Genomic DNA, 9,270 nt, shown 5'->3' on the forward strand with positions numbered 1-9,270 from the left:
TGTATATATCAAATATTTAAAATATTTTACCTAATTTGTGCAATTCCATAATTAAAGAAATACATAGTTAGGGTTCTAAAATTCAGGCAACAATAGAAGTAATAACATTTTTTAGAACATGTAAATAACTAGTCTATGATTCTCTATTGAAGTTCTAGAAAACCTAGGTTAAATAATAATAAGAATTATGAATCTAACATAAATTCAAGGACCTAATTGGCGAAAGAAATATAATAGTGAAATTCCACATACATAGTGTCATATTGCATGGAGAAATATTTCAATTTTGGGGTATGGAACATATAGAAATCTTGTTGCGTTGTTAAACTATAGTTCTCGCCTCTTTCTCTTCTTTCGCTTTATGATGAAAGATTTGAGTTAGTAACTTCTAGTTATGTTTCTAGGATTAAACTGACAGATTCCATGTAGTTTAGAGTTAAAATGACATAATTGAGGTATCATTCAAAAAGGGGAAAAGACCTTAATAACCCTACTTAAAATATTGCAAGCTGGACACAACCATCATCACGAATTGTGAAAGGGACCACAAACCATAAAGTGGGTTATGATCTTCGCTTGGCATGTTAGTATAAGGGATCTTGGTTCTAATCCAAGATTACCTACCACACCCGTGTGAAGGACGATAGACCTTGAAGGTCCCTGTGGTCCTCACTAAGGATGAGGTATGTAGGATCGAATGTAGGGACTAAGGAATAACGTTCACAAACCACCCTATGTTTAATTTAAAGGACCACAGAGACCCCTATGACCCTTCATACAGACTATGGACGATAAAGTTCCCCGTCGTTTTTATTTAAGCGAGGGAGTTTGAGGCTAAGCTTGGAGAGCGTACTCCCTAACTCTTCACAGACGCCATCATGGTCAATTGTCAGCACCACGGATCGTGAAGGGTCTTGTCAAGTGTCCTATTGTATGATATCTGGACCGGGTTGATTCAAACTCCCCAGCATGGACAGGTCAACAGACTTTGGACCATGTCACTATCAATTAATCCAAACCTGGTTCATTGGTTTAGATAATAACTGAATATCTGACATGGGTATGATTTTCAAGGTGTTGTAAAATCCTATTTGAAAGATTTTGATAGCATATTTTACAAGATAATTATGTGTAGTTAATGTATTGAACATCTATAACCCTAAAAACTAGTACTTTGTGATATTTAGTAGCAAGTACGTGGAGAATTCCATGGAAATTAATTTGTTTGTGGCAAAGACAATTCTTTGATACATGCAAGGAATGACAGACTTTGCGATATTATATATGACGAATGAAAATTCCAATCTTCTACATTATACACAAAGCGAAAATGTTTGTGGCTACATGAGAGATAAAGCACTTCAAGATATTCTTTTATATTCAGGTCTGGTGGTATTTAGTGGTGTCAAGACAATCAAAATACATTTAGGTTTCTAGAGCCTCACTTCTGCCTAATAAGGTTAATAACATGTTAATTAAGTGATTTAAAGTGTGCATGATTTATTTGAAGTTTTTTTGGGTTCAAACGTCCAAGAATGTCCAAGATGTTCAAAAGTTAGCCTTTAGATGTGCTAGTATGTTCTAGTGTTTCTTGGTATTTTTTATATATTTGTCAGAGTCTAAACTATGTGGGGATAACCCTTATATATGAATGAAGCTATTTAGGGTCGAAACGTCCAGGCACGACTCCCAAGAACCTCCCTAGGGGTCTTTGAGGAGGACTCATCCTTTGGCCACCAAGCTACACAAGGCAACATGGTTTTTGTTAAAAGATGAAGTAGGTCTGTGTCGTGAACTAGGGCATCAAACGGAAAAAAGTTTAGTATTAATCACACACACAAGTGAACACTATTGTCCCTAGAATTAATTCCAAAAATCATGACGAAGATTTCAAAAATGAAAGTTAAGTTTGGCATGTCTAAAAGTCCAAATAAGTATATGAGTTTTTTGGTAATTTGGAAGGCGGTTATAAACTGTTTTTAAGACCTATTTAACCCCTTTACCAAGTCAAAACCCCAACACCCAATAAGAAAATGAAAAATCCCAAAACAGTTTTCTCTCCAAAAACCCTAAAATCTCCTTTGGACACCCAAACTCAAGTTCAACACTGGGACTGGACTTATAATGTTTCACCAATTTTTTAAGGGTATTCAATTGATAAGGGATGGTACCCTTCGTTAATTTTCCATCTAAAGAGTTCAATCAATGATTTTCATAAGTGATTGAAAGACCAAAATTCACAATTTTCAATCTAGCCATGAGTTCATTGTCAAATTGATTTCAAAGTTATTCTATCGATGGATTTTTCTTTAATTACCGTTTAAATTGTGAATTACAATTTAATTTCAGGAAGAACCCATGATCCTCCTAATTTCACAAATTGGCATAAAATGTGGCTCTTGTGATCTTGATGTTATGATGATTGGATTATGCTTAGATTGTAATTAATTGCCTAGTTCTACATTCCTTTATGTCAATTTATTATGAATTGTTGGGAATTAATGAATATGATCATTATCTTGAAGATTTGGTATATGGACCTATTCTTTCTATTTAGCTTAGAATGTATATTGAATATTGATGGAAGGTAAGGTCTACTTATGATGATGACAGTGACATTATTGTATATTTTTATGTGTTATGATTATATCCTTGAAGGAATGATATTCAATATGAATTTTTATGATGATTTCCATGCTTAGGTAGTTGAAGGATTCAGCCTTGATTATAATGTCAAGTTCTAAGTTAACTGATGGTATGTGAAGTTATATGAATAGTCTTCCATAGTAGTTTCATGATCTAGATGTGTCTAAAATGTTGTTTATATGTGATGATCATATTAGGGTTAGGTGTGGTCTATATGGCTAATGATGATGAATATTCTTGTAGAATGACCCCTACCTATATAAACCCTATATGAATGTGTGATCAAAGTATGCTTGGAATCTTCTGTTATGATGATTGAATATATTACTGCCTCCTATGATGTAATGTGAGTGTGTGTAGTCTATAGTCCTTTATTCTCTATATATATATGTAGGACTTGAGACTAGAATGTTGTACATGTGTTATGATCTTTAGAGGGTGGCTTCCTCAAGGTTATGTTATAGCCATTATGTGATCGTGTTGACTAATGTACACACACATCATGCATGACTATGAATAGGATAGATTCATGATTACCAAAGAAAGGACAGTTGTCCTACGCATCATTACCTATTTCTATGCATGTGAAGTATATAATTAATGAATTTATGAACATGTATGATTAGAGGTGTTTATGTGAAGGTAGATCTCACATTGTATGCACCCACATATGATGTGTGATAGTATGAATATGTTAAAGGACATTCTTACATAATTTAGGGTATATGATGAAAGGACATTGTCATCTTAGAATCATTTGAGTTATATGATGTATGAAGGAGCAAGCTCTTAAAGCCCTTTTTATGAAGTAATGAATTAATAGCTTGAATATATCTAAAAAGTGAGTTAGATCTTAGAACAAAGTGAACATGACAAATGAGAGTGGCGGCTTCATTTTAGTAAGTCCGGCTTCCCACAAGTGAACCTTTCTGTTTAGCAAATCTTGTTCGCTATATAGATGTTGTCTCTTGAGATCGAAACTTCCACGCTAGTATGTCATGGTTTCTAGGAGCAATCTCCATGTTTCAAAACTACGTAACCCCATAGGTTATACATTGTGGTTTATACCTATAAATCTATGTACGATTAATTACACCTTAGGAAAGTGTTAACCCTCTTTTTTCTGTGTGGTAGGGGAATACCAGATTCCATGTAGCTCACATGGTCTATGTAGGTTATGGCTATATCTCCCTACGTAAGAAATTAAATAAGATAAAATTATGGACTCTAACCACAACTCCTTGAGATCATTACTTAGTATAGGTAGGACTATTGCCCCTAACTATGCATTGCACAAGTGAACTTTTATAAAGGATAAGCTTAGAACTTATATGAAAGTAAGAATTATGTTATGAATGCATGAATTTTGTGAATGCATGTAAAGTAACTTCTTCATGTCAATACATTAATTATGAGTATGTATGTATATTGGACTTATGGCTTCTAAATAGATTTACTTAGTATATGTGGGGGTATTGGACTCCATGTGTACATTGTACAAGTAATCTTGTAAAGGGGTTATGAGGGTGGTTAACTTATAGTATAAAGTATATGAGTTATGACTAAGGATGTAGTAAAGGAAAGAGTCCTTATATGATGCTATGAAGTATGTGTCTTATCTCTTGTTATAAATGAAAGTGTTATAACTTGTTGAGTATGTTATGCCTAGTCCAGGCTGATTTATTGGGTAAACTTGGTACAAGTAGTATTATGCGATAATACCTACACATTGCACTAGAGTAACTTGGGAATTGTCTTAAGTGATCGTCATTATGTGATGTTGATGACTATGTTGTGCTTATGACTTTATGATTATATGTGTTTATTTTTATGAAGCATATCTATGACAGACTATCTTAGGTGACCTCAAGTTGATACATTATACTAAGTACACTTGAGGGTTACCTAAGGAAAGAAGTAAGGTAATAGAGAAATAATGTATTGAATATGCCTTTAACTACGATAAATGACTTTATGTGCTATTATGAGTAGTATCCATGTCTATATGATAAATATGAATTATATTGTGCTTAAATGTGCCGATGTTCATGATGTTTACCAAAAAGACATGTTGCATGATTTCAAATGAAATGTCCTCTTCAGATGCATGTTTTTGCATGGTTGTCATTCTTAGTTTATTCTTGTACTAATAACATTCTTCTTTATCTTTTTACACAAAGTGTAGGTGATGATGCATATAGGATGTCTCCTATGTTAATAGCTTGGATAAATCTCCCAAGTTCAAGTAAAGGGACCGCTATGATACAAGGGTCGCCTATGTTAAGATGTTATTTAAGTTTATGTAATAGCTTAGACTTATATTTTATGTTGTTAATGGTTGTGTCCCTATTCTATTATATTGAGTTGTGTCTTATGTTGGCAAACAAGACATAGAGTCTAATTATGTACTAATGGTATGTTATATCTATATGTGAAGTTCCGTTCCAGCATATGATGTGCTATAAAAAGTTCAAATTTTCTGCTAAATTTATATGTCTATGCAATGAAACACGTCTAAGGGCGTATAAAAGACCTCTGAGAGGTCAAGTATGTCGTGTTACATCTGGGGGACGTGATAAACTTTGTATCAGAGTAGAAGGTTTTAAAAGAGTATTTTGGGTCCAAAGTCTCTTGTTACAACCTCTAGTAGAGTCTCGTTTATCAATGGTGATTTGCGAAACATCTTTGAGAGGGAGTCTATAGGATGATAGAGTTTCACTTTCTTCACAACTCTTGTGGCATGCCATAGAACATAACTCTATATGATTTCTTTCTTTATGTTTCCTTGTACGGTAGTCTTTTACATGTGATTTTCGTGGAAAGGATGATGTCTCAAATATTGGAAAAGAAAAGGTGTGTTTTGATGCTTACTTTGGTTTTATGCCATGATTAGTGTGTGAAGCTTTAAATGGATATACGTTTGATGTGATTCCATTTATGGCTCCATATGTGATTTATGAGAATTAGGATATTATGTTGAAAAGTTACGATATGATGTGGTTCTATGTTGTTAAGAGATGTTATAGTTGAATGGAGTTCCTTATGGAATGATAGGTTCTTATATGGTTATATATGAGGATAGTGTAATGTTATGAAATATGCTCGAAATATTTTGGAGGAAATTTGTAAAAGGGGAAGAATGATGTTGCCCTTATATTTGGGAAATGCCTCATAGTTGCCCTTTTGTGGACTGATGTCTTTTGTGTAGACTGGCTCCAAATGAGGGAATATGGGTTTTGAACCATTTATGATTGTTGTGAAGTATGCTAGCTAAAGAGAGAACCACTATGTTAGTTGATTAGTTGCCTTGTGAACCTATTCTAATAGTGGTCAAAAGGGAAGGAAGGGTCTTACTCCCAAGGTTGGAATTATGCCTTGCCCTAAGAGTGACTTAAAGGGTTGTATGTACCCCTTAACTCTTAAAGAGAAATAGGGAAAAACAAAATTGATGTTGATCTAATTTGAAGTGGTTAGTTGAATTTTAAGTTTGAACATAAGTATGGTCAATTGAGGAAGTTTTTAGGTTGTACCTAGGCATAGTTTGTTGGAAGTTTCTAGCAGAGTTGATGACCTTTGTAGGTTTGAATCCGAAACTACTACACTTGTTGACTAAGTGGTAGGAGGAGATAAGATATGGAATTATCCTTTGTATTCATGGTGTAGTTAAGGCCTCATGTGGTTGTGTATTATGACCGAATTTGATTCTTATGAGTTTCTTTAGGTAGTAAACTTAGAGGATAAATGTTACTTAAGGGATATCTTATGATGGTTGAGTTACTAAGATCTGTGGGATGAAATTATGAGTGAAAAACCTCAATAATGTCAAACCTCCATATGTCAATAGTATGTAGGTTTGGTCTTTACTCGCCTTGATTTTGTTGGGTAAAGCATAAGGTGATGAATATCTTTATGCTTACCCCAATGGGAGATAATGTGCATAGATGATAAGGTTATGAATGCCCTAAAAAGTTCTACTTTGAGTTCCCTTGAACTTACCTAGGTTAAGGATCACTTGGACTGATTATCATGGAATGGAATAAGTTATCTACTCATTTGGGATCTCTCGGATTCCTCACTTAGTGGAGTGTAAGTGATTAACTATGAGAGAAATGGGATCCTTCTTGTGAAATGGCGGGAATTGATGTTGAGAGAGGTTTGTATAAGCTTGAGCCAAAGATGATGTTGTGACGCTTGACTAGAAGAATTAGTAAGTTCAAGTCCTATTGGATGAGATAAGTTTCTCTTAATAGGGTTACCCGAAGTGAGGAAAGATGGTACGAGTAGTAAGGTGGTAAATATCCGTATATTTTCCTTCTATTCCTACCAAATCTTGAAACAAAAGAGTTCATAAGTAGCTTGTTATGATTGTAGTCTTGCATGACAGAATAAGTTGCATGTTCTTCATATGTTATGTATGTATTAAATGTCACTATTTTATGCATGTTATGAAAGTTCATTATTGCATGAAAAAGGGTTTTTCATCAAAATGCATGTTTCCCATGTTTTTATGCCTCTTGATATGTTGGATATGCATTTATCTTAATGAGATGGCTAGATGATCATTCTTTATAACAACTTTTAATGTTAGGGTGTTTCAACCCAATAATGAGGTGTTGAGTTTCCTTAAATGAAAAATGATGAGTCTCTTGAAAATGTGTGACTTTTATGACTTAGGAAGTCTTGTTGTAGGCTCACTCTTGAGAAGTAATGATATGTATAGCCAATGTCATCAATGTGTGCTTAAGAAAAGAATTGTAGCAACTTTCCTAAATGATGCATTTTTATGTAAGCTAATGTCATGCTACAAATTGAAAGTTTATGAAATGACTTCCTATTGTTGTGATGTGTATGGTATGAGCTGCTTTTTTTATACATCATATGGAAGAGAGTTTGAGCATGATCTGGTTTGGAGTAAAGAAATCCTCCTCCAAATGAATTGACCTTTGTTCATTACATTTATGTATACTCTATAAGGCCAACTGTGTTTTTTATGACTTCATCCTTAACAAAAGTTAAACATGGTAATGCTATGCATAACCTTGATGGTACTATGTCGAAGACTATATGAGTGCAGTTGACGTACATGATTCAGGACTTTTGTGTAATTAAGTGATCAATTGCTTAATTTCCCATGAGTTGAAGTATGGATTATGCCTATGTGTGCATGTGAAATCCGTTATATATCAAACCTTGTTGTCAAATAATGAGCATGCCTAAAAGTTGGAGAAGGTAGTTCATCCAACTAGAAATGAGTTTCTAAGTTAGCATGGAAAGAAAATGTAAGAGATCCATGTTTGATTTTGCTGCTTTAGTTGCATGATAGTATGATGTTGGTGTTCCTTGTATGTATGGTGCAATGACTCTTGTGTTTGCATTTTATAAGTTTTGAGTTGTTCTATGGTTTGTTGAGTCCTTTAGTGTGTTTTTAAAGGTTCCTAGTATCATTCGATGACTAATGCTCCCAAGTGGGGGATATTGTAAAGACCCTCAAAATGCATTTAGGTGTCTCGATCCTCACTTGTCCTAATAAGGTTAATAACATGTTAATTAAGTTATTTAAAATGTGCATGATTGATTTGAAATGGTTTGGTTTTCAAACATCCAAGAATATCCAAGACTTTCGGAAGTAACTCTTTTGACGTGGTAGTGTGTTCTAGTGTGTGTTGATATGTTTTATGTAGTTTTTGGAGTATTAAGTCAGTGGGATTGCCCTCACATCTAAATTAACCTATTAGGGTTAAAACGTCTGTACATGACTCCCCAAGGACCGCCCTAAAGGGTCCTTGTGAAGGAACCATGTTTTGGCCACAAAGATGCCCAAGGAAGCAAGCTTTTTTTCCATAGATGATGTAGGTCTGCATTGCGGACTAGGGTCTCTCATGGAAAAAATTGTGTCCACGTCGCGTACACAACGTAGACTCTAATTTTCATAGAATTAATTCCAAAAATCAGACGGAAACAGCTCAGCGGTGCGGACTTGTTCCCCGATTAAGATTTTGAAAATGAAAATTAAGTTTGACATGTCTAAAAGTCCAAATAAGTATAGAGGCGTTTAGGATAATTTGGGAGGCGTTTATAAACTATTTTTAAGACTTAATTAACCCCTCTCCCTATTCCAAACCCCAATACACAATAATAAAATAAAAGATCCCAAAACATTTTTTTCTACCAAAACCCCAAAATCTCCATTGGAGACCAAAACTCAAGTTCAATTAAGGGGCTGGATTTATATGGTTTCTTCTCAAAATTTTTATGGGTCTTCAATCAATAAGGTATGCTATTCATTTATCCTCAGTTAATAATCCATCTATGGAGTTCAATCATTGATTTTCAAAAGTGATTTAAAGACAAAAAATCCCAATTTTCTATCTAGCCACGGGTTCATTGTCAAATTAATTTCCAAGTGATTCTAATGACGGATTATGTTTAATTACTATTAATTATGAATTTCAATCCAATTTCATGAAGAATCAAACATCCTCCTTTTTTTTCTCAAATTGGCCTATAATGTGGGTTGTGTGATCTTCATGATATAATGTTTGGATTATGTTTAAATTGTATTAAATTTCTTAGTTCTATATTCCTTTATGTCAGTTTATTATGAATTTTTTGGAATTGAGTAAG

Source organism: Solanum lycopersicum, chromosome 6 (assembly GCF_036512215.1).
Source record: "Solanum lycopersicum chromosome 6, SLM_r2.1".
Classification (NCBI taxonomy): domain Eukaryota; kingdom Viridiplantae; phylum Streptophyta; class Magnoliopsida; order Solanales; family Solanaceae; genus Solanum; species Solanum lycopersicum.